We start from the raw sequence: 24207 nt of genomic DNA, 5'->3' as shown, positions 1-24207 counted from the left end.
TTTGAGTTTTTTTGGTTAGTATCACAAAACCACTTGTTAGTGCCCCAAAAATCATTTTGGAAAGGAATTGTTATATCTTGGAGAACTTGTTACATTATTAAGTATATATGCATAAAAAATTATGAAGTATATATTTTGTTTGATAAAATATATTAACTCAATTATAACAAAACTCATAAAATGTTGAATAAAAAATGTACATATTTTTATTCAGTACAACATTTTCAATTATTTTTTCCAATATTATTTAAAGAAAAATAAAATATCATATTAACAAAATTTTAAAAATACAGATTAAAGAAAATAAAATATTTCTTATTAAACATTTTTATTTTAAGAAACAGTTAATAATTTTTCATTTTTCAAACAATTTTTCTTACTTTTATTTTTAATCAACACCATAAGGATGATCATAATAATAATAATACGTGACAAATATTCAAATAATAATGATGATAAAAAAAAACAAAAATGAAAAATAATTGATTGCATTGTGTTGTGGACCTTGTGGCTTGTGGTGGTGGCGCTAAAACTAAAACCGATATTCGGCAAAGATGCGGCAGAGATACCCACGGAGCCGCGAAGACACAGCCAGCACAATAAGTACATTCGACATAGTTTGGTTAAGTAGAATAGAAGCTGAACCTACGAAACAACCCTAAACCCCTCCTTCTAGAACTTTCATGTCCATCTTGCCCTCACAAACCCAAGCGGCATCTTCGTCTTCTTCCTCTGCGCCATCTCCCAACCCTAATCCCCAACATGGAACCGGAAACCCTATTCCTCAACCCTTCTCTTCTCTTTCCCCCTCACCAATCAACCTCGCTTTCGGATCTCTCCAGATCTCCGATACCCCAGGTTCGCTCCTCGATCTCTTCGCTTTCCTTTCAATTCTCTATGTAATTTGGTTCACCGCTCTGTGCGAAATTGTGGTGTTTAATTGCTTTATTTTGTTTTGGGGATTTAATTGTCTAAATTTGAGATTGTGTGTTTAAATGGTTTTTCGTTGTTTGGTGCTCTGCTTGATTAACTGATTTAGTGATTCGATTTTGTCGGTAGGTTCGTCGTCTTCAGCCGCTCAAGATTCTGGTGGATCTTCCGGAAAGGTAGTATTTTATATTGTGTTCCTTAGTTTCTGGAAGCTTATGACCTTAATAGAAGTGTTGAATAGTAGAATTGCGTGTTTGTGTCTTTGTGTGTGGGTGTCTGTTGGTTACTTTTTGTTCTCTTGTGCGCGTTTTAGGTGACAGAAGTAGGGTCTCCAAGTGGAGTGATGGTTTCACCTGAACAAAACTCTAGAACACGTTCTAGGAGTCACGGGGCAAGATGGACCCGAACGTGAACTGGAACAGTTTCATATCATAGAAATCAACAAACTCCTGGGTCCGTCAGTTCTCATGGAAGTGCCCCTTTGCCGGGGAGAAAAGCTCAGACGGTGAATGGGAACTACTTGCTGAATTTTCAATATGACCCAATATCCCGTTCTCAACCACGGGGTCCTCCTCCTCCTCCTACAACAAGAAGGCATCGGAAGAGGAAGCCGTACAGCAAAGATTTGTTTTTGCAGGCGAATTACAAGTTCACGGTACTAGGTTCGGGAAATTATTCGCCTGAGTCGATGGATCCAGATAAAATGTTGCAGTGGGAAGATATTATATGCGTGACATATTTGACCCCTTTTTCAGTTCAGTGTCCAATTTGTTTGGAGTATCCCCTGTGTCCGCAGATAACCTCATGTGGACATATTTTCTGTTTCCCATGTATTCTACAGTACTTATTGATGGGTGAAGCGGATCACAAAGGTGATAGCTGGAAAAGGTGTCCTTTGTGCTTTGTGATGATATCTGCCAAGGATTTATATACGGTGCACATCACAAATGTCAAACAGTATCAAGTACGAGATAATGCTGAGTTCACCTTTTTAACGCGGAAAAAGGATTCCTTTACTCTGTCACTTAAAAATAAACAAGAGACAAATATCACATCACGTGCCAATGAAGATATCTGCGATCCCTTTTCTAAGTTCACTCTTACATCAGATGTAGATCTCTCGGTGAGACATGCAATATCTGATCTAGATGGTTGGCTAGCCAGAGCTGATTCAGGTCTTGTTGATGACCTGGAGAAGCTTCCTTATGTTTGTGCTGCAATGCAACAATTAGAACAGAGGAAGAGGTATTGGAGTGAGCTCAGGTCTCATGACAGTGAAAAATCTTCTAAGCTTAATGATTACGAACATCAGATACCGTCAACAGTTGCAAATTCTGTGGATAGTGACGATGAAAACTGTTCTAATGGATCAAGAACTTCCTCTTCTGATTTCCTTGATCAAAATAAGGTTATGATGTTGGATAAGTCAACTGCCGGAATCTGTTTGGATCAAAAGTTGGATGTGGAGAAAGAATTAATAGAGCAGGAAATGAATTTATCTTCTTCATATGAGGAGAAAAACGATATTCAAAGGCATTCAAGTGGTGTTGTTGGAGATGTGAAGGAAAATGATTCATACAGTTTCTACCAGGTAACTTATGAGTTATGACAGTTGGTTTTAGATTTGTGTTCTGTATCCCATGTTTCTTGCTTCATAATTTTCTGTTTGAAATGAATGTGTCTATTAGAAATTATATGGAGCAATTTAACATCATGTAGTAAGACTTTTTCAGACAACTTTGTGCTTTGAAAGTCGTGGGCTTGACTGAGGATAGGGTAGGATTATAAGGGTTTGTAAAGATGGATGAAGACATTTGCTATATTACTGTTTTACACTCAGGTTATATTTGGAAGTTTTAGTGGCTCTTTGGTTTGCTATATCAGATTGCTTGTGCAGTCGAGGTGATGCGTGAGATATCAGTATGCCCTTATGCGTGAGGTTATGGTGGAGAACAGTGACCTAGTATTCTTACTCCTTTAAAAATCTTAAGAAAAATCAAAATGAACTTCTGTTGAAGACTGTTATCAAATGGTGGCAATGGCGGCGCTATGGCGGTTTTGCATGACGGAAATTTGAAAAAACGCTACCGAATAGCGGTGGCGTGGCGGGTTTACAATGGCGGCACCATAGCCATGGCGGTATAGCGGAAATAACGGGTTTTTTTGTATTTTTTGCACGGTAGGAGTTGGGCTGACCCGACCCAACCCTACCTGTTATTTTATTCAAAAGCGCAGCGGGGAAATGCAGCACAGAACGCAGCACGCAACCAGGAGCGACACCCCGCACCCTGCAGCGACCCTGCACGCAGCAGCCACCGTGCACCCAGCAGCGACGACCCCACGGCCTGCACGCACGACCCAGTAGCGACAAGCACCGGCACTCGACGGCGACGAGCACCGGCAGATGACCCTGCGAAGGCGATGCCGCACCGACCCTGCACCCTCACGAAGGCGAACGTCGTGGCGCAGTTCAGTGTGGTGTGCTTTTTTTTTGTTTATATTTTTTTTTTGCTGTTTGACACCCGTTTTTGATGTCTACAGCTTTTTTTTTTCATTTTTCTATTTGACACCCTCTTTTTATTTTTAACAGTCCCATTTTTATTTTTTTTTCTATTTGACACCACGTATTTTTTTTTTCTGTGCAGTCCTCTTTTAAATGGCTGAACCATCCGCCATTTTTTGCTACGCCATCCGCCATATTTTTATGGCGGATTTTTGGCTTTTCGCCATGAACCGCCATCTGCCATTAACAACATTTGTTGAAGACAACAGACTGTACCATGTTATTGACAACAGTAACGGCTGAGTTATAGGTTAAATTAGGAGAAGACAGAAACTGTCTTCATGGTTCGGAAATCTGAAATAATTCAAGAGATGGATTGAGCTTTGATGTTGAGAGTACATTATAACATGTTACTTGTAAGTTGTTTTTGAGAAGGAACAAGAAATATGAGATCCGAGAATCAGTCTAATTAATTTTATCTATTTATTTAAATGAGTTTTGTATGGTAGATGTTTATAGTATTACACTGGGAATGTTTTGTTAGGTTTTGGCATGAGTAGGTCATTTGGAGATTTTGTGTATCTCTCTCTTCATCAACATTAACAAATCTTTTTTTTTATCAGCAATCAACATTAACAAATCTGACAGAGCTCCATCAAGGTCATGTTAAAATTTCAAATGAGAGGATCCATTCACTCTTAAACTATTCCTCTATAGAGCTGAAGCATAAAATAAGAAAACTAAAGTGTATGGGAAATTTTCAGATTAAACTGAGGAATGGAATATAACAGCAGCACTGGTAACTTAATTAGTTTGTCTCTATCTCTGAGTATTATTGGGCATACAATAATAGCATTGCTCTGCAAACAATTGGTCATCGTAAACACTCTAAGTATGCTGCTCTTAAATTGTACTTCAAGACAAATAAAGAACTGTACATCAGCTTTCTTGAAAAGAAGTTAAGTGAAAATAAAGGCTCTGATCTGAAGATCATTAAGGCTAGCTAACCTCCATTACTCTTTCAGCAATCAATGTCGGTCTCACAACTGCTCCCTTTTCTATTTACTGATTTTTTTTGTAACTTATGATTGTTTTGTAACAATATCATTAATGGGGGAGAGAGAATTTTCTAGTTGTCAACATAACGCTGAGGCTGTGTCCAAATCGGATCTCTAGACTTTGACCACTTGAGAGCGTAGTTATTTATAAAAGCTTTAATCACAAGTGGAATATTTTAGCTGCTTTTGATTCTATCTTAGAGCATCATTGACTGATATTTTTCATTGTGATGTAATCTAAAGATCAATTGTTATTCCAATGTCGTCGGTTTTAGATGTTGAGCGGGTTGTGTGAGTTGATGCTGATATAAGCCTGGCTTGGTTGCCCATACTGGCAAAATGTTAACTTTGAACTTTAATTATCTATTGATGTCAGATTATGTCTACCTAGCTATCCTAAACCCTTTTATCTCGTAGACCCTCCCAGTTGGTTATGTGGAATTTCTTCTTTTAGTTTCATTGAGGAATCCCTGATTGTTTTATACTTAAACCAGCTTTAATGGTGGCATCTGGTAGTTACCATGCTTGTCTATTTCAGGCTGCTGATGGTCAGCATCTAATTCTTCATCCTCTGAATATGAAGTGTTTGCTTCACCATTATGGGAGCTATGATATGCTTCCTCACAGGTTTGGACAAAGTCAAAATTTATTTCTCCTATATGCTTTAGAAAGTGGGAACATGTGTGTTGGTTTGTGGGCTTAAGGTTAAATAATGTTGGCATAATGCAGAACCTTTTTATCATTTTAAGCTATAAAATGAACTGTCAAGTCTCTATTTTGGTTAATAAACTTATATGCACCATACAACAAGGACCTCTAATCTCATTAATATCATTTATATACAAGTCCACTGTTGCAAAAGAAGATAAATGCCACACAAACTATTAAGATTTCACTAGTATGCTATTAATGCCAATCCTTATAACATGTACGATGGATTTCAAAATAGAATTGAACCTCAGCTACAGACTAAAAAGATGGCATTCGATTCAAATGAAGTTTGGTTTGTAATTCCTGTGTAACAGAAACACATTCAATAATTAAAATCAGTGAGAAACACCTATGAGAAGTTACACCAACAATAACCAATTAACCATGAAGCCTTAATCCACTAGGGCTGTTGGCTTCATGGACCAATCACCTTTGGGCTCTATCAAAGACAAAATTTTCAATAGATGTTGCTTTAATTTTTATCCATTTCATCAGATATGTCGATGTCTACAATAGTACTAGTAGTAGTGGTAGCATTTGTCTTTTCAAATGTAGGTCTGACTGTCTGAGGATATTAGTTGGTGATGATTAGAATATCTGTATTTGTGGTTGATGTCTTGATCTTGAATGGACATCTTTCTATTCGGAGGAGCATTACTTATCATTAAATCCTTTTTGACCAATGTATACTGATTGCAGAATAAGTGGAAGGATCCTACAATTGGAGTCAGTTACTCAGTCTGAGGCCATCAGGAGGCGCTATCGATTCCTTAGTCATTTTCCATTAACCACAACCTTTCAGGTGCCTGTTAAAAGAGTTTTATACTTCCAAGATATTTTTTGATGATTCATAATAGATGTTTGCTAATTTTTCAGCTTTGTGAAGTTGATTTGAGTGAGATGTTGCCTCCTGAAGCATTTTCCCCATTTATGGATGAAATCAAGAAGCGTGCAAATCAGAGGAAGCAACTTGCTAAAAAGGTATCCATGTAGCCCATCATATTTTATTTATGTAGATTTCATGGAGTCTTGTACGGTTTTGGCCTTGACTCACATAATATTATACCCTTAACATGTGTATAAAAGGATATGATAGTTGTGGAATGAAATTTCTCTGGGAAAGCTGATTTTATCAACTTTTTCCATTCATTATATGTCTCCTTTGTAAGTCTTTTTGTCTGGTGTGCAAGTAGGGGAGGTTGTGTGTGAAGGAAATCTTCTCAGGGTTGGACCAGATGAAGATTTAGGGTTTTGCAAGCTTATCTTTTAGGTTTCTGAATCTGGAGGCCATTTCTTGTTAGATTACAGTTGAACCTGGGTTCTGAAACTTCTTTTATGGCACTGAAACGGGGCCCATAGCCTTCTAATTGCATGTTTGGTACTTTGATTCTTTTTATGTTAGCAAATGCCTTATATTGATAATTAATATATTTTTGTTTTGGTATCCAAAATATTTTGGAATGTGCTTTCTCATGTTGCTAGAATTATGTTATATTCTTGTTTTTAGGAAAAGAAGGAAAAAATAATGGCTGAAGCTACTGCTGCTTATTCTCTTCCCATATCATTAAGTCATCAGTTTACTTCTCGCAATGATCCTCCGACATTCTCCATGGATGACTTTGAAGGTAATCTGCTTTTTGGATGTTGGAAGATGGAACTTGGTTGTTAGGATAATGGTTCTGCTGTAAATTATCAGCAATCCCTCGAGGCAGGGAAATTGTTAGAGATAGTTCCACAATGGAAATTGTACAGAACTTGAACACAAATAAAGAAGGAATGAAATTTCCAGGAGAGACAGACTAGCTGCAGGCATAGTACCAAAGGAATACTCAATTTTGGATAGATAAACTTTGATGTCAATCCTTAGGTACTTTTGGTACTACTTTCCTATCAGAATTAGAGTTTCACTTTGATTATTGATGCTGATCTTTAATTATTATGTTGCTTATTGAGGTGAAACTCCAATTTTGATTGGAGAATAACACCAAAAGCACCTAAAACTGCGTCTAAATTTTGTCTCTTCTGGATACCCTTCTTTCCATCTTCTTCGTACTGCTGATGATCACACTAAAAAACCACCTCTGCTGAGGGGACCTCCTCCTGACTCTTCCCAACTGTCTCAATAGATTCCTTGAAATTCTCCACTCCCCATAATGGTTTCTCCTTGTCTGCCCAATTTACCCTCTCTTCTCATTTAGTATATAGTACCAACCATTGTCATGGACTTCTTTTGGGCCTAATGTTGAACCTCTGGAAATATTGCTATTGTGGAAATACTTTATTGTGTGAGAAAATTAATGATTATGTATGCTGTAATTATTTGTGATGTATTTTTTAATTTCCATTATTGTACTTAGGCCTTATGGCTATTCAGGCTGCCTTCTCTTCCATTTTACATTTCATTTATTGCAGTTAATGATGTGCTATGGTGTATTTAATTTTTGTATTTGTGTTTTTGTTTAGCTCTTGGAAATTCAACCATATCATCAAGTCCTCCCTTAGCTGGGGAGAGAAAATCGTTCTCAAATGTTACTAGGCTTGGGTTTGCTGCTGCTCATGATTCTCCATCCTTACAAATTCAAGAAACTAGTGGTCTGCATAATAACAACACAACTGCTGATTCTTCTGTCACAACAGGTATTATATGTTAATGGAATTGGATATATTCTGCATGCCAAAATTTGTTGTGCTATTATATAACTGAAGAAACGAGGTGCTCCAAATGCCTGAAAATGTTATGCTCTTAATTGTTGTGATTCTGTAGGTTTGAGAAATGGGGAGACACAATCATACTCCAATGTTACATCAAGAACAGAATCTAATATAAGCTCGAATGCACCAAAGACAAATGAGTTGGGGAAGAAGGGAAAGAAACCAAATCGAGTTCTTCTGTCAACAGCTGGTGGTAGGCGCTATTGATTTTGGTTGCCGACCCTTACCCTAGATTATGCGAGTGTCAATGATTCTCAGCCTCCTCCCTGCTATAGTCCCAAGCCAAACTCTCTGGCAGATGATTTCAGTGTAGAGTTAGTAACGTTCTACGGATCATATTTATGCACCTCTTAACTACTTGTAGGTAGGTAGGCATGTGTGGAGAGAATAAATGTTTTTAGCAATAAACAAGCCACAACTGTTAGAAGGTCAGTATATTGTTTCTGTGGATCTGTAGAACTGTGCTGGCGTTGGGTATGTTAATTAAATCCAGACTATGAGCATTGACTATACACAAGACATTTAAATTTGGAAGCGGGTTTTGTTAACTACAGATTGATTTTTTAAACAAACAATGTGTGTACTATCCTTAGTAATTTTGCTGGCTAGAGTATAATTATTATGGATGGTTAAAAAATTTCTGAGTATCTAACGTAATTGGACACCCAGAAATCAAATTCAATATCTTTGATTAAATTATAACAATTTCATGTAGATTGATCAATGCACTCAGTTTAACTGTTGAGAATTTGCGAATGGTCTACCCATTGACCCCTCCCTGCAAAACAACAAACATTTTAGAAGAGATTTGATGGGTTTTTATGCATGAAGGTAGGGTGGAGCAAAAATATTGCACCTGACCGTAATCCATCCTAACCGTAGCAATGAAATATCTCTGGTGAATGAGCTATGGGTTAAAAAAGTGGAAAATTCAATTTAACATGGGTAATTTCAGGCAGGTGCGAGTTGGAGGAAAAACACCCATCGAAATTCGTACTTGACCAAATAACAATAAACATTAAATTATTTGTATTGCATACCAGCGGGCTTAAGATGTGTTTTTATTTCTTTCAAAACTTCAAAAACTATCTTAGGCCTCAAGACTACGTTGGATTTCACGCTTCTTTCTCTCTCCCAAAACACATTATTCATAACTATTGAAAGAGATGTAGTTTTTGACGGTCATCAAATACCAAGTGGAGAGAGACACTAAAATTGTTACTTTTTTACAATTAAAAAAGGGATGAAAATCATTTATTTTGCAAATCAGGAATCAAAATAGTAATTTAGTCAAATATATATTACAAATTTATTATTAAAATAAAAAATATTGATTACAAAATTAATACATACGATCGTTTGATTCTACGTATAAGATTTTTTTACTAATTCATATTATTTTAAAAAATTATTAATATAGTTAATAATATTAAATTTATTAATAATTTGTAGTATCTTGTCAAAATTATCCTTTAATTTATTAGGAATTATAATATTTCTTTTTTCTATTTAATTGTTAATCTTTGTATTTAATCCTTACAAGAGATAATATATTAATCTTTTAAATATATAGCATTTATGGTAAAGTTATTAAGAGTATTTGGATGAAAAATAATTAATGTAAAAGATAACTTTAAAAAATCTTATAAAAAAAATAAAAAAAAATCATATATTGAGAAGATAGTATTAAATCTAAATTAAAAATTACTTTTATTATTGTTTGAAAAAGTGGTTTATAAGCAAATTTAAAATATACAAAATTTAAACATATATTATAACGTTTGTATTTGTTCTTTGGCCAAAATTAATTTATTCTTGTCATAATATTTCGATGAAAATTTTTGGTTACTAGATGTTATGACTTCCAATTTCTGCTGCTATATTTACTTCATGCCTAGTTCAAAGTGGTTGGAAGTTTTTAATTTTTAGTTTTAAAATACAAAATTAAAAACAAAACATATTTGTATAAAATGGAAGTTTTTACATAATTTTAAACATTTTCCTCCTAGTTTTGAAAGAAATAAAAAAAATGTTTTTTTTTTCTTGTTTTTAATTTTGACAAATGCTAGCATACCTGATTGGTATGCACAATGTGTACATTAGTTTGGAGAAAGGTTGCATCGGGCTTACTCCAGAAGTTTGGAAACTACTCCCACGATGCATGTGGAATATAAACCATGCGATTCATTTAATAGAGAATCGACCGATGCGGTGAGATTTCCTTATCCTATTATTAGATGTATACAATTGAGGTTATTTTTAAATTTTTTAAGGCAAGTGTAATTTTAAAATTCTTTTAAGACCCTGAGTTGTAAAGTATGTCTCCTGACCTTTTTGTTGCTTGGTTTAACCATGGTTGAAGCATTTACTTGTGTGTAATAAGGTTAGAACATCCCCTTTTTGAGATGTTATTTTGTTTTCTGTTATATGGTTCTGAAATCCGTTGTTGTTCTCACCGTCGAGATTGCGCTTCTTTCAAACGATGCCCGAACAGCCCAGCGTTGGAATCCATTGTAGTTGTTGGTGTCTTAGCAAATCCTACTTTCCATTTTGGTCAAAGACTATGGAGGCGCTCCGATGAAGCACTATATGGTGGTATGTATGTGTATTACATTTGAGGTATTTTGTCTGCCATTAAATTACCTTTGGTTTCAATTTTGAAGTGTCAATGAGGTATTTTTTTTTTTCAATTTGGCATATAAAATTGGTGGATATTTATTTTGCATACTCGATGTCATACGCATTTTTCATGTCATATGCGGTTAACAGATTGTCAAGTGTACCAATTTTATAACAAGTAATAAAGATTAAAACGAAAGATTGAGTGTCGAATCCACAAAGACTTTGTTCGTACTTGCGTTGGTAAATATTCAATTTATAAGCAAGAGAAGAAAGGGGGTAGAATAGCAATAAAGAAAAGGAAAGAAATTAAATTTAAAAAGACAAGAATAATAAAAATAAACAAGAAGAGAACAAAGATGAATGCAAAAGATGAGTTCAAAATGCAATCATGTTAGGGCCTAACATGTCTAACTACCCTTGATGTAATACTAATGTTTTTCTCTATTAACTGTTTTCACAATTTCCACCCATATCTACTAATATGCTCAACATTGATCCCTCATGATGAAAAGTCTAATTTATGTATTCTCTCTCTCAAATCCCTTTGCAAAGATTGAATCATAAACCACATTAAGTGTAAAGATGTATGCAGAGACACAACAAAGTCACTCTATCCCTAGTAATGCAATGTTGAGATGCTGTTTCCCGGTTCTTTAGACATTACCATTTCCCAATGAATAATCCCTAAAAACATATGCATGGATGACCAAACCACACAATAACAATGAAAAGCAGAAAAGAATAATAGAAATTGAAATTGTATTAATAGATAAGAAGAGCAGTTGCATTACAAGGGCGTTGGCTGCTAGGCTCCCAAAGGAGGTTTAGCCTCTTATAGCCATGAAAGACTTTACACTTCAGAGGCTAATAAAAGAAATGGTTGGATGACTAGTAGTAAGAAAATGGGGCATGGATAAGAAAAAAGGGTTTCCCTTAAGGGGTTCAGGCTTTGGATAGCTCTAGGACTCGGTTCTTCTTTTCCTTTCTGCTTCCTTCTCCTTATATAGGCGCTAAGTAGCTTAATTTTCACGCTTACTTCGTGCTAAGTGCGCCTTAGACTTTTCCTCGTGAACCTTCTCGCGCTAAGCCTGACCTGTGCGCTAAGCGAGAGTGGGGCGCTGAGCAAGACTTCACGCTAAGCCTGGATTTGTCCGCTAAGCGAGAGTTACGCACTGAGCCTAGATTATGCATTGAGCAAGCTATCCAATTCTTCCAACTCTTCTTCAATGTTTTTTCTTCTAGTTTTTGCATCAATTTTTCCTCTAAAGCACTTGAAATCTTCTTCTTTTGAATTCTACTAATAAAAAATTGCAAAGATATTGATTTCTTCATTATTTCCTTAAAAACAATAATAAAGTAAAGAAATTACACCTATTTATTAGTCAAAATTGACTATCAAATTAGCTCATATTTTGCAATTATCAAACTCCCCCAAATTAAAACATTTTCTTGTCCTCAAGCAAAAGACAAGTCTGAAAGTATCAACACATGAGATAACTGTGAAACCTTTTCAAACCTTTCACTGACTGATCCTGAGCTTGCATTTGTCTTGATCTTGTGATGAAAGCAAGAAGGAATACACATGGAGATGAAAAAGGTTAGCAAGTAAAACTTCATCAAGGCAGACTTACCACACTTCATTCCTCACAAGGACAGTGTTTCTCTCAGCGCACAAGTGTCTTGGCTAAGAGTGTTTTTAATCTAACAACTAAAAATAATATTCCCAACTTTGCACTTCATCTCAGTTAATGTAATCATACACACATATTATGGATCACTAAGGACTTTTTAGGCTTGTAACTTGGCCGGGCTAAAAAGGAACTCATGGTTTTTCTTTGGATTCAAAATTAGATTCTAAGATAGCACCTGATAACCTATGACTTATATTTCATAGCCCCTGACTTTCTTGCCTTTTATTCCTAACAACACACAAAATTTATTTAACACTTAGTTGTTATCGGCTCTTTATTTGAAACATAATTTTTTTTCAATTTTTTTCTTTTTTTTTAAGAAATTGAATGGGTACTGTAGCAACTTATCACCTTTGCATTTGAGTGTGTGCTATTGGTGATGTTCTTGTAACAAAATTTTTCACCAATACCAACATTCCAACTCCCCCAAATTAAGGGTAAATTTGCCTTGACATGTGCTTTCCTACAACCTAAGATAAGGTGGTAATTAATTTCATTAGGTTCAGGTTTCAAAAACAATTTACTGCATTAGGCTCAACAGGATGCAAGGGATTCATTCACATAACAGGTTGGCTATTTGGCTAAGTGGCTAAGAAAATCAAACAAGGCCTTGATTATTTCCACCATGTGTATGTATTCAAACAGTCTGAGAATCATGCAAAATCAGAAAATTAAGAACAATCGTTCTCTCATAGTCAAAGGTTCGCACAACTCATCGGACATTTATGAAGTGCTTGGCTTATCATACAATGATTTCCATTCAGACGTGCTAACCTCTATACTCTTGTGCTTTTGATTCATACTTCATCACTCAGAATGACACCTGCTCATAAGAATCAGAACTTTCACAATTATCTCATCAGTACACAGTATCTCATGCATCAACTTATCCAGAACAAGTCATAGCCCATTACTAATTTCCTCTGTCCCTATAATGCAAATTTTTTATTCAATGATTTAAATTAAACTGCTAAAATTGAAATAAAGACAAATAAAGAAAAAGAAAAAACTAAAGACAAGAAAAATAAAATAAAAAGAGAAAAAAATAATAAATCTTGGTAAAAAAATGGGTCTCAATCCTATGTGGGTCCTAGATCCCAAGCTCTATAAGCATCATTGATGTTCGCAACATAATCATCATTAGCTTCAACATTTGCGGCATCATCATCAGCTACACCAAAGGTGTCACCCCCCTAACACAAGGAGGTTGGACTCCTGGCCAAGCAACATGGGTTAGGAATGCCTCTGGTGTCATCATCGGCTGCCGGAGGGAGAGATGGTGGAGGCTCTACATCAGTAGGTACTAGCCATGGTGGAGGCTATGCAGCATAGGGAGGAGCTTCTCCGACTGAGAAAAAGGCAGAGATGTTTGCCCTTCCATATGTGCACAACACACTTTATAGTCACCATGAATGAATGACCCAAAATCAAGGGGATCTCAACATCTTCTTCAATGTACATGATCACAAATTCCACCGAAAAAGGGAGTTGGTGGACTTTGATCAGGACGTCTTCAACTACCCTGAACGGTTTAGTGATGGAACGGTCGACTAGCTAGAGTGCCATCCTTGAAATGTCAATTTTCAGGTTTCCAATTCTCTTGCACATAGAAAGTGACATCAAATTGATACTTGCTTCTAAGTCAATAAGAGCCTTACCTACGAATACACTCCCAATAGAGCAAGAGATGGTGACGCTTCCTGGATCTTTGAACTTGGGAGGTAGCTTCTGTATTACTGCATTGCAATTTTCTCCCACCACAATGGTTTTGTTTTTTATGTACTTTCCTTTTTTTTTATAAGGAAATCCTTTAAGAACTTTTTGTACAATGACATCTGTTGTAAGGTCTCTCCAAAAGGGATAGTAATCTCCAACTTCTGGAATATGTCAAGGAACTACTTGAAGTAGCGTTCCTTGTCCTTCTTTGATGGCACTAGAGGGTATGGTGCCTTTTTTGATGAGGCTGGTGGTATCTCTCTTCTAGCCTCCTGAGCTAACTGGCTCTTGGTCTTGGTCTTAGTGGTTGAGACCTTATTACCACTCTCCTTACTCTTATCTTTTCCTCCCTCTTCTTTTTTTCTCCTTCCTCATCACGCATATCCTCCTTAATTCTCCTTTCCTTCTCTGCAGTTTCCCTCATAGTGAAAATTACCTTGCACTCCTCTTTGAGCTTTATCTCAGTGTTGGCTCTAAAGCTGCTAATGGGTCTTTTAGCCATTTGTTTGGCTAATTGTCCCACTTGTATCTCCAAGTTCTTGATTGATGACTTTGTGCTCCTATGGTTAGACATGGACATCCGTATGAATTGATTCAATGTCTCCTCAAGCTTGTTGGTCTTCTCATAAAGATCGACCCCTTCGTTGGAATTTTGGACAGACTGACTTTTTTGCTCCTTGTTGAACTGGTTACCCAGATGATTCCTCCAGCTTTATCCCTGTGTGAAATTTTTCCCTTGATTGAATCCAAGTGGTCCTCCTTGGTTGTAGCCTTGGAATCCATGGAGATTCTGAGCTCCCATGTAGTTGACCTCGTTGGTTGCATCGTCTTGAACCATGCATGAGCCTGACTCATGAGCACCCCCACAAAGGTTGCATCCTCCACTGTGCATGGCTGAAGCAGGTTGCACTGCATGTAGTTGTTGGGGAAGATTACTCAAAGTGGCTGTAAGAGTCTCCAAGGTCTTGGTCAGGAGCTTGTTTTGAGCCAACATATCATCTTGAGAAGTGAGCTCAATAAGGCTTTTCTTTGTAGGTGTGTAGGCTCGATCACGAAGAATGGCATGATCGATTGTTGTCATATTCTCTATCAGCTTCATGGATTCTTCTAGAGTCTAAACTTAATCTTCCCACCGACTGAGGGATCGAGGAGTTGCTTGGAATGGGGTTGCAAGCCATCAATGAAGATGTTGAGCTGGACTAACTCACTAAACCCATGTGTAGGAGTCTTCCGGAGTAACCCGTGGAAGCGATCAAGGGCTTCATTCAAGGATTCGTCAGGATGTTGGTGGAAGGATGAGATTTGGACCTTCCCCTTGGCAGTCTTGGACTCTGGGAAGTACTTCTTCAGGAACTTCTTCACCACTTCATCCCATGTCCGTAGGCTATTCCCCTTGAACGAGTGAAGCCATCTTTTTGCTTCACCGTCCAAAAAGAAAGAGAATAGGTTGAGATAGATGACATCCTCTGGAACTCTCGCTATCTTCATCATGTTGCAGATCTCAATGTATGTGGTCAGATGTGCGTACGGATCTTCACTTGGTAGGCTGTGAAACATATTCCCCTGAATCAACTGGATGAAAGGAATGTGGATATGAGATGCTAGCTGCTTGCACATCTGGTCTAGAAATAATGGTGAAGTATTGAGGTGTGGTAGAGCTAGAGTAGTCCTCTAGCGCCATCCTCTGTGGACGGTCTTCTGCCATGATGTATTCTTCGAAGAAGGGATGCGGACTGGTCACAAGCGAGGGAGAATAGCTTCATCTTGCTAAATAAAAAATATTTTAACTTTATTGTAAAGACTGGAAACGTATGACAGTGCATGCATCATCTAATCTTTTCATATGCAAAATGGCTTTCAAAAAGTGTTTTGAGAATATGATAATTACGAAATTTGAGTTAATTTGATAGTTAATTTTGGTTAATAATGATTATAATTTCTTCACTTTACTATTGATTTTAATGAAATAATGAAGAAATTAACATCTTTATAATTTTTTATTAGCAGAAGTCAAAAAAAGAAGATTTCAAATGCTTTAGAGGAAAATTGATGCAAAAACTCAAAGAAAATTCCTTGAAGAAAAGTTTGAAGAAGTGAACAGCTCGCTTAACACACGAGACAAGCCCAGTGCGTGTGCTCACTCAGCAGCCAGCTCATGCTTAGCACGAAGAAGGCCCACAAGAAAGCCCAAGGGTGCGCTTAGCGTGAACACCGCACTAAGCACGTGATTAAACCATCATTCTCCGTAAGTTCAGGGGGGCGCACTCAGCTAGAAGTTGGCATGAAAATTAAGTTACCTCAGGCCTATAAAAGGAGTAGGAAGTAGAAGGGAAACACATGCCGATTCTTAGAGCTCTCCAATGAAGAAATCCAAAGCCTGAGCACCCCTAATAGGGGAAATCCTCATTCTTTAGTCATTCTTCCCTTTCTTTCTTCTAGTCATCTAGCCCCTTCTTCTGTCCACATTAACCCCCGAAGTGTAAAGTCTCTCATGGCTATCCCTTTGTTGGGAGCCTGGCAGACCAAACTCTTGTGATGCAACTATTTTTCATTATCTATTTAATGCAATCTTGTTTCTATTTTTCTTCTCTGCGTTTTTTTATTTATTATGACTAGATTGTCCACATAATATTTAGAAGATAATGCATTGAAAAATAGTTATTTTCTAAAGAAATGAGGATTGGTATCTAAATAAATTCATTACTACAAATAGATTGATATTTGTTTTGTCCGATTTATGCATCTCTAATCTTAATATGGTTTATTATTTTTATCTTTGCAAAGAAATTTGAGAGAAAAGAATAAATAAATTAGACTCTTCGTGTAGGAAATCAAAGATAAAGTGTCTTAACAGATGTGGGTGAAAACAAGGATTTCATTAGATAGAGAAAATCATTAACATTGCATTATAAGTAGTTTTGGCATGTTAGGTCCTAACATTATCATATTCTGAATTCATCTTTCTACATTTAAATCATTATTTATTTTTCTTATTATTTCTTTCTTTTTCTTTTACTCCAATTTTCACACTTACAATTTTCTATCTCTCTTGCTTCTTCTAATTGCTTAATAGTTGAGTTTACATCACTTAGGTACAACCAAAGTTCTTATGAATTTGACACTTGGACTTCCGAGTCTTTTATTACTTAAAACGAATTGATACACTTATCATCAAGTTAACATAATCCTTTTTTGGCACCAATGTATTGGTGAAGTGAAGAGAGCCCTCAACAACTTTATTTTCCATTCAACAGTGTCATTTTGTCTAAAAAACGTGCATGCCCCACAAAAAATGTTATTGTAACCTACTAACTTATAATTATTTATCAACTACCAGTACAGTGTGCATTCAATTTAATTGCGCATCTTAACCATATTTATTTGGATGTAGGCTACATCCTTAACTCACAAACACTTGCCATCTTCACCCCAATAAGGCGTTATCTCCATCCACCTTCCATATCTCCTCTACACTTAGTTTGTTTGCCACCAATCACTACTAAAAAAAAGGCATTCTACATCGGTTCTAATGACCATTTTACACCGGTTATGACGCGTGGTGGTAGACCCTTGTCGTTGAATGACAACATCGGTTGAAGAACCGTCTTAAAATTGTTGACATTTTACATTGGTTCTGAAGATACAAACGATGTAGAATGTGGACATTCTACATCGGTTTTGAAGGTATAAACGATGTAGAATGTCCACATTCTACATCGTTTGTACCTCCATAACCGATGTAGAATGTTGTTTTTTTTATTATTTTCCTGAAATTTTTGTGGCGTCCTAGCTAGGTAATGTCTCATATGAGACTTAATTTATAAACTCATGTCAAATTTCAACTATCAAAATAGTTAATGAATAAGTACAAGAAACTACCTTGCTTGTATATATGTTTTAGTAGCTAGTAGTACAATAGAAAAAAAAACTTATAGTTAAATAACAATTTGTCATTTCACTCACACAAGGTATATATACAAATATGTAAAGAAAATGAAAGAGAACTCATATGCCTTAAAAAGAGAATTGCTATAAACATCCAGACTATATCACGGTAACACTAATACCTAATAATAGTGTTTTTTAAATGTCCATAACATGATAACAATACCAATCAATCAGTACACAAACTAAGGATCTATTTTATGTTAAATTTATTGATTTTTTAATTGTTTGTTTGAATAAACCACTATTTTTTACAACAATAATAAATCACTATTATTTAAAAACTGCCATAGATACAAAATAACTCCCATTTATTTAGTGATCCAATATAAAAATCTTCCCATTATTATCGAGAAAAAAACTTCCCATTAATAATTAATAATATATAAAAATTAAACTAAAAATACAATCTAGTTAAGAAGAATTTCTCAGTAAAGGGAAAAATTCAAAAAGCATGAGTATATCTAGAGATACTCCTACACATGGCAAACAGCTACAGTATATCTAGAGTCCTAAAGGGAAATTCAAAAACTACAGCAAGCAATAAATTAAAATTAAGTATAAGTTATAAATGTATAGTCAAAACTACTTAATTTTGATCTACTGTTAGTATAAAGAAATTATAATGTCAGTAAGCCATATTTTCCTCTCATATGTCATCATTGTTCGACATTCATATATCTTTTGATGTATTATATTTTATATTTATATTGAATAGGAAAGCCAATCTCTTATAACGTGTAACAAAAAAAAACGTCTCTTATAACGTGGCTAATACAATTGTACTAGTATGTTAAAAAAAATCGGTGAGATAAATTATCAAAAGTCCAGGCCCCATTTGCAGTAGCAATATTCTAACAAACTAACCACATAACCTTTATATATATATATATATATATATATATATATATATACTACTAACCTTGTAAAGTACAATTGCTCTCTCCTCAAAAGAACTATTTCCTTGGGGGCAAATCCATATTTTTTTAAGGGGGGCAAATCCATATAAGAGAAACACTTTATTTTTAAGTAGTAAGACGGGAACAAGCAAAGTGTACCTTTCCAATGGGATTCATTTTAAGCAATTCAGGAGTTCTATTAGAGGCACCAATGACTCCAACAGTGGTAAGCCTCAAATACTCAAATAATCTGGACTTACTGGTTGTATTAAGGAAGGGATACAAATATAGAGGTATATGAGCTGCAGATGAGAAAAAGGTAAGTGTAAAGAGTGAACAGAGTAATATCTTTTCCCTTCAAGTGTTAATTTCAATGAGTAAAAACCCTGCTGAAATATATATGGTAATGTCAAAGCAATCTCCTTAATTTTATATTAACAAAAAGGGTTGAAAATATTCTTACAAAATAGAAAAGAATGAATTGAAAAATATTAAAGTAAGAAAAATTAAAAAAGAAAAAAAAATTCTGAAAATACAATATTTTCATAATTAAAATAAAAATATTAACACATGTTTAAAAACAGATAAAAGATGCAATGAAATCTTTTTTAAGAAATATTTAAAAACTAAAACAACTGTAATATGCATAGCCCAATTTTTGGATACTTTAAAGTCGAACAAGTATAACATAATAAAACTATTTTCCCAATCAATCTTTCAGCAACAAAATAATACTACCAATAAGTTCATAAAACAGACATTACGCTTATAAAGAAAAACAACAAAACGCATAAATTGTGTGCCTCTTAAGAACAAAAACAATTTTAATCATAAAAAGATTTTAAAATAGAACTTGCAATAAAATTTTATGTTCATAAAATCACTTTTGTCAGACACTCGTCTTAAATTCTGCACATCACAATAGTCCTTCTAAACAAACAACCTCACAGTTCAAACAGAATTCCACACATATTCATCAGACATTATTACTACAAAAGCTTTATATTCAAAGTGTATAATTCACTCATAATAAATTCCACAGTTCACAATAACTCCACAAATTAAAGTGGAAGTTTAAACATAAAATTCACATATGTTCAACAGAATTTACCACAATACTCTCAGTTATTCACTCGTCATCAACTCAAACCAAAGATACCCCAAAAAATAGAATAAAACCATTTTATATGTGAAAAATAAACTGACACATAAAGCCACAATGGTTTTAGTCATATGCTCCACGGTATAGCAAATAAGTAATGTAACAACAGACAAAAGGGGATCTAATTAAAGTTTTTAAAAAATAAATGAAAAAAAAAACATTTGTAATTTACATAACCCAATCTCGTCTGCAAGCCCAAGCGCAGCCCAGACCGGCTCGACATTCTGCTGAACCTGCACGTTGACAGTATCCTGAGGCAAAGGCGAGTTCTGAACTGGATTTTGGGCCTTGCGAGGCCGACCTCTGGGCCTCGGAGTCGTCGTGATGGCAACAACAACAGTCGGCACTGTTGATGTCCCTTCGGTGGGTGCAGGTCCAGGAACAGACACGGGCACAGATCTAGGAAGGGCGTAAGATTTTTTTACCATTTGGAGCAATCCCCTACTCTTCAAGTGAGTCAAGTGCTGAGTCAACAAGTTTGAGTGATTCGGTGGAAGCTGCGTATACACTTGCTCAATATACTTCGCTATTGCCCTCTTGCTAGAACCGTCTTTCTCCTTCAGCGCCTCGATTGTCGTGTATATCATCTTCACCACACAAAAAGAAAACAAACACAGTAAGGGTGAGAGAGTGAGTTAACTAGATTTGAAAAAAAAAAAACAGAGGAATGATAAAAAAAAAGGGTTTTCTGAAATTTACCTCGGCGTAGGGTGGGTGGTTAGAAGGTGGTTCGGGAATGGGTGGTGGGAGGTGGTCATTGGGTTCGGTTGGAAGGTGGACGCGTCTTCTCCTCTTCTTGAGAGCCTAGGAAGATGAGACATTGGGAATAGGAGAGAGACATGAGGAGACTGCACCAGCGAAGCCAGGAGAGGAAGAGTCAAATTTAAAATTACTCAAAGTTAAAGTCGGTTTCGCCTTTGTTTTATATTATTTAAAGACGGGTTTCCAAAAACCGCCTTTAAAATATTATTGGTATTTACAAAAATACCATTGCCCCCAAATCAAAGCGGTTTTCTACAATCGACTTTGAATTCACTTCGTGGAATGCGCTATTAGTAGTAGTGAATGTTTGTTGATTCTACTTTCTTTTTGTTTATTACTCTGGTGAGGTTCTTACTAGTGTCGAACATATATGGGGTAAGTTTGTTAGTGAGAAAACAAAGTTACTTCGCGTGATAACAATATCACGTTGCTAGGGCTCGACGAAGGAGCTCTCAGAACCAAGATATCAGCTTTTAAGGGACAAGTTGTTTCAAGGATTGATTTTTGATCTCTAATATTAGTCACTCAAGGTACCATTCATTACAGTACGTATCCACTATTTGATGATGAGGATGTAGGAAACATGATAGGTATGATCCAACATCACCCAAACCTTACACGCGCAGAGTTTTACGAGACGTTCGAACCCACCAAAGACGAACCTCAACTAGACCCACAACCAGATGCAAAATCACAAGCACCACCAACTACGGTGTTCTCAAACGCAGACCTCATGCGTGAACTGATGGAGGAAAAAGAAGAATCCTACAGTAGTCATCCATGGTGACATGTAATGTATGGAAGTATAACATCCTCAGAATGGAATTACTTCAATTTGTCTCCAAGTCAATACTTGTGACATTAGGAAAAGATGGTTGAACCAAATCATGGTTGGTGAGATTAATCGTAACTCATCTTCCGTTGTAACATGAATGATAAGACATGAATGATAAGTTTTTCTAATTGCAATCTCTTACTGACACCATGTACCACAATCTCATCCTCCACATGCCATAAAACTTAACATCATCATCTCCATAAGTCAACGTAGGACAACAACCTCGGAGGAGCCCCTTCTTCAATGACTTTGCGCAGAGAGTAGGAGAGAGAGAGATATACATAGGTTGGGGGAGAAGATGGGACTAAGAGAGAGAAAGGAGTGATTGAGTGGGAGAGGAGAGAGAAATAAGTTTTTTATTTTTTTAAAAAATAAGGATTAAATTACTATTATATCCTTGATTTAAATTTATAAATCAAAACAAGTGATTGGTTTTTTTGTCTAAATTTTTTTATGTTAGTTGTTAATGTACTCATGGTTAAAAAAAATTGTATGAACCTATTAGTAAACTCCTATATATATATAAAGAGAAAGAGAGAAATATATATTGGAACCAATCTTAATATTATTAATAACAACACAAATCACTCTTATTTAGTTTTCATACATAATCATAACTAAGTTCTTATTTCCTAATTTAAAATAAAAGTTATGGTTTTCCAAGAAATTTTGGGGCAGCAGGATAACTTGGTCTTGTTGAGGTTAATCTGTAATATCCATCATCATTATTCCTTCTAACAAGGTAATTGGATGACTTGATTTTGTTGGAGGGTAATATGCAATATTTACCATTATTTATCCTTTTGATTGAGGTGATGAGATGACTTGGTCCTTTTGGGGGATAATCTTCAATGTATAATTCTTCCTTCTAATTTTGAGGTATCAGAATGACTTGGTTCTATTGGGGGATAATATGTAATATCCACCATTTTTCTTTTGATTTTGAGATAATGAGATGACTTGGAGCAGTTTTTTTTTTTTTAACGGGGGGTGGGGGGAGATAATCTTCAATATTCATCATCATTCTTCCTTGTGATTTTGAGGTAACAGGATGACTTGATTATGTTGGAAGATAATCTATAATATCAATCATTATTCTTCCTTTTGATTTTGAGGTAATAGAATGACTTGGTCATGTTGAAGGGGGGGGGGGGGGGGGGGATTTGTAATATCCACCATTATTCTTCCTTCTGATTTTGATGAAACAGGGTGATTTGGTCCTATTGGGAGATAATTTGTAATATTCACCATTATTCTTCCTTAATTGGATGATTTGGTAACGGGATAATTTGGTTCTGTTGGAGGATAATCTATAATACCCACTATCATAGTTGGCTATATAGATCACATGATGACATTTAACATGGTTAATTAAAGATGAAAATAAGGTAGGAAAAAAAAAAAGAGGAGAGAACATAAAGAGATCACCTTAGCTTGTTCATATGTCATTAATGGACCCACTTTCCTAGTCATGGAGATTCCTATTTATTAAAAGATATATCAATAAGTTTCATGTTTAAAATATAAACAAACCAAAAGGGTTGTATGAAAAATTTAAGAGATCAAAGCCCATGCATCTTACCGTTGTAGGAATAGTAGTAGCATAATAGGAAAGACGTAGAAGAATAATTAAAAGTTTGGGACGAGCTATTTCTCCATGTTTTCAAAGTGGATTGTTATGGAGAGAAATATCATATGATATTGAAAGACAATAGTAAAAGGCCTAAAGAAGAGTAATGGCATGGGTTTAGGTAGGAAAGGTCCTTATATAATGCAACCCACCAACTCGATGAGTCAATGACAAGTTGGGTTAATTTGCCAAGTTTAGATTTTTTTTATAATTTTATTCTAAAATTGAGATACTTGGATGATTTATATGTCATCATTGCCATTTATTTGTGTTTACGTTATGGTTGATGAACATAATAGAGATTTATGTTCTTTATTTTCTATATTTTATTTTATTTTATAGGTTAATCCATGAGTTATTTTTTCTAACACAATTTCTTTTACTTTTTTAAGTGTATGTGTAGCCATGAGTAAAATAATACATGAAAATTGTAGCATAGAAATATTTGATCGAATATTTGACCGCGAGAATATTTGACTGAATAGTATACGAAATGCATTACCATGTCAGTTTTGTCTTTTTAAAAGAGAACTTAATTGTATGAAATTTATTGTAATAAATAAGCATTAATAGAATAATACGCGTTGCATTAAATGACTAGTATTGAAGTAATATGTAAAAGTTGCTGCACTAAATGAACATGAATATAATATTATATGCCACATTAAGTAGCCATGCGTAAAATAATATATATTTTTTTATCCATGATCATTTAGTATATGAAATGTATTATCATGTAATTTTTGTCTTAAAAAGAACTTAATTGTATAAATTTTGTTGCATTAAATAAGCATGAATAGAATAATATACGTCGCATTAAATGACCAAGGTTAAAGTAATATATGAAAATTGTTGCACTAAATAAACATGAATAAAAAATATATTATATGTCACATTAAATAGTCATGAGTAAAATAATATATGAAAACTGTAGCATGAAATTATTGGACCGCGAGAATATTCGACTAAATAGTATATGAAACGTATTCTCTAAAAAAAGCATATGAAACGTATTATCATGTAATTTT

General features: G+C 35.2%; 2 long non-coding RNA genes and 1 pseudogene across 3 annotated transcripts; 2 read left to right on the top strand and 1 right to left on the bottom strand.

The window, feature by feature from the left end:
- The first annotated feature begins 519 nt into the window (after positions 1-519).
- Positions 520-8487, top strand: LOC114398179 (annotated as a pseudogene). The gene is made up of 9 exons (XR_003663515.1): positions 520-858; positions 1060-1106; positions 1244-2521; positions 5030-5118; positions 5902-6004; positions 6079-6183; positions 6710-6827; positions 7666-7839; positions 7967-8487. The product of XR_003663515.1 is annotated as an RING finger protein 10-like (transcript).
- A 1685-nt stretch (positions 8488-10172) lies between these two features.
- Positions 10173-16524, top strand: LOC114400022. The gene is made up of 2 exons (XR_003663885.1): positions 10173-10509; positions 15951-16524. It is a non-coding gene; the product is annotated as an uncharacterized LOC114400022 (long non-coding RNA).
- A 3419-nt stretch (positions 16525-19943) lies between these two features.
- On the bottom strand, positions 19944-20854 carry LOC114399748. Its single transcript, XR_003663811.1, has 2 exons — positions 20649-20854; positions 19944-20536 (listed from the first exon to the last, which is right to left on the bottom strand). It is a non-coding gene; the product is annotated as an uncharacterized LOC114399748 (long non-coding RNA).
- Positions 20855-24207: the final 3353 nt, after the last annotated feature.

This window comes from Glycine soja, chromosome 19 (assembly GCF_004193775.1).
Source record: "Glycine soja cultivar W05 chromosome 19, ASM419377v2, whole genome shotgun sequence".
In the NCBI taxonomy this organism is placed as follows: domain Eukaryota; kingdom Viridiplantae; phylum Streptophyta; class Magnoliopsida; order Fabales; family Fabaceae; genus Glycine; species Glycine soja.
This window is presented reverse-complemented; position numbering and strand designations above follow the sequence as displayed.